We start from the raw sequence: 2,500 nt of genomic DNA on the forward strand, positions 1-2,500 counted from the left end.
ACACTCACACACACACACTCACACGCTTGTTCATGCACATTATTCAGTGGTGGTGGGAGCGCTTTTGCTCCTAAAGGTCAAGCATTTAAACAGAGAGCTGCCAAGGCTAGGCACTGAGGACCCTGGACATGTCAGTGTGGGAGAGGCAGAGCCATCTGTAGGCCCAACTCTCCTTCTCCTTCTCCCTCTCTTTCTCTCCTTCTTCCTCTCTTCCTCTCTCTCACTCTGCTCACTCTTTGTTCTTTTCTCCCGACTAACTCACTCTTTCTCCTTCTTTCTCTCTCTCTGTCCATCTCCATCTCCATTTCTCTCCCTATCTCTCTCCTTTTCCTTTCCCTCTCTCTCTCTCTGTCTCCCTCCCTCTCTCTCTCGGCTCTTCTGTGCATATGGCGCGGGACTTCTTTTCCCACAGCCTGACCTTGTCACTAGGAAATGAATGGAGCTCCCACAGTTCATCGTTAAAGGGGAGAAATTCCACTGGACAAAAGTGCCTGCACTGGACATAGATTTAGTTCCTTTGTGCGGGGTCAACATCATTGCTCTTTTTTTTTATGTCCGAGAGTGAGTCCACAGCACCTCCACACACACACACACACACTCTAACACACACACACACACACACCGCTTGTTCATGCATTATTCAGTGGTGGTGGGGCCTTTTTGCTCCTAAAGGTCAAGCATTTAAACAGAGAGCTGCCAAGGCTAGGCACTGAGGACCCTGGACATGTCAGTGTGGGAGAGGCAGAGCGCTATCTGTAGGCCCAACTCTCCTTCTCCTTCTCCCTCGCTCTTTCTCTCCTTCTTCCTCTCTTCCTCTCTCTCACTCGCTCACTCTTGTTCTTTCTCCCGACTAACTCACTCTTTCTCTCCTTCTTTCTCTCTCTGTCCATCTCCATCTCCATTTCTCTCCCTATCTCTCTCTTTCCCTTTCCCTCTCTCTCTCTCTCTGTCTCCCTCCCTCTCTCTCTCGGCTCTTCTGTGCATATGGCGCGGGACTTCTTTTCCCACAGCCTGACCTTGTCACTAGGAAATGAATGGAGCTCCCACAGTTCATCGTTAAAGGGGAGAAATTCCACTGGACAAAAGTGCCTGCACTGACATAGATTTAGTTCCTTTGTGCGGGGGTCAACATCATTGCTCTTTTCTTTATGTCCGCAGTGAGTCCACAGCACCCCCCCCCCCCCTCCACACACACACACTAACTAACACACACACACACACACACACATACACACACACACACACAAACACACACACACACATGCACTCCCCGCTAAGCTCTACCTAATGCTGCTATGTTGTGGCGACCAACTGGGGCGCTAGGCGGACGTGCGCTAAAAAATTCAAGCGTTATTTGCATATATAGTAGGGAATGTTTCAAACGGATCTCCCAGTCCTAATTACGGCACTGGACAGATCACTTAGATGAGTCTAATTATTATTCCATTTGTCTGCAGCCAATCAGCTCTGTGGTGGCACTCACTCGCTACAAAGGCTGGGACGGCCCTTTAGAGTGGCCGCTCAGTTGGAGTGAACTCTTGCACTTGCTAAAATGATGGATCTGACACTGTGCGGAACTGGTGGAATATGTAATTGTTTCAGTGACGTGACACACACGCAGATACACACACACACACACACACGCATATACATACACACACACACACACACACACACACACACACACACACACACACCCAACCACAAAATGGTTCATTTTGTCATAAGCCCCCCCTGACTCAGTGTGGTGTTGGATTGTATTTTTTGCATGGTTACCTGTGATCAGACACAAGCACTCCTGATAGTCAGATGACAAGTCTGATTGCAGGCACCCCTCCTGATGCGGTGGGTTGGGGTGTGTGTGTGTGTGTGTGTGTGTGTGTGTGTGTGTGTGTGTGTGTGTGTGTGAGTGCCAGTGAGTGTGTCTCCATTCTCTGCCACGCCTGGCCTGTTGTCGGCGAGTTTCGGAGAAGCTATTAGTACTGACGCTCTCTCGAGGTTTCGCCACCCACACACACACACACACACACACTACGCCACATCACTTCACACCTTGCCACGCCACAGCGCAGCAGTAGCACATCGCGCTGCACTCCTGAGCGGCCCTGGGCCCCTTTGAACAGAGCCCCTGATTTCCGTATGTTAAAATGAGTGATGAATATTTATCATTGGCCCGCTCTGCTCGCCTCCCATCATCCTCCTGGGGAGTGGGGCGGGGGCAGTGTGATAACTGTCACACATAATTTAGAGACTCCATAATGGAGGCCTACATATCACATTATGTCATGCTGTTCCGTGTTGGACAGGCTGGTTTTTGATATGGAAGACTCTGGTGTGTGTGCGTGCAGGTATTGAGTGACCCCCAGTCCGCCCGCCTCTTAAGAGGTTTAGCCAACGGTGAAAGGCTGAGGAGGTCTGATTTACACGGTCAAGTTTAGTGTTTCGTCAATGGCCGGCGGGAGCCGTCCATAACAACGACACCCTCTAACATAAACCTTTC

The 2,500-nt window shown here is 50.2% G+C and overlaps 1 protein-coding gene across 5 annotated transcripts in view; it reads left to right on the forward strand.

Annotated features, from left to right (window-relative positions):
• The window catches only part of spata17 (spermatogenesis associated 17), a 70,142-nt gene that overhangs the window by 12,433 nt on the left and 55,209 nt on the right, over nt 1–2,500 (forward strand). The window lies entirely within an intron of this gene.

This window comes from Alosa alosa, chromosome 19 (genome assembly GCF_017589495.1).
Source record: "Alosa alosa isolate M-15738 ecotype Scorff River chromosome 19, AALO_Geno_1.1, whole genome shotgun sequence".
Classification (NCBI taxonomy): domain Eukaryota; kingdom Metazoa; phylum Chordata; class Actinopteri; order Clupeiformes; family Clupeidae; genus Alosa; species Alosa alosa.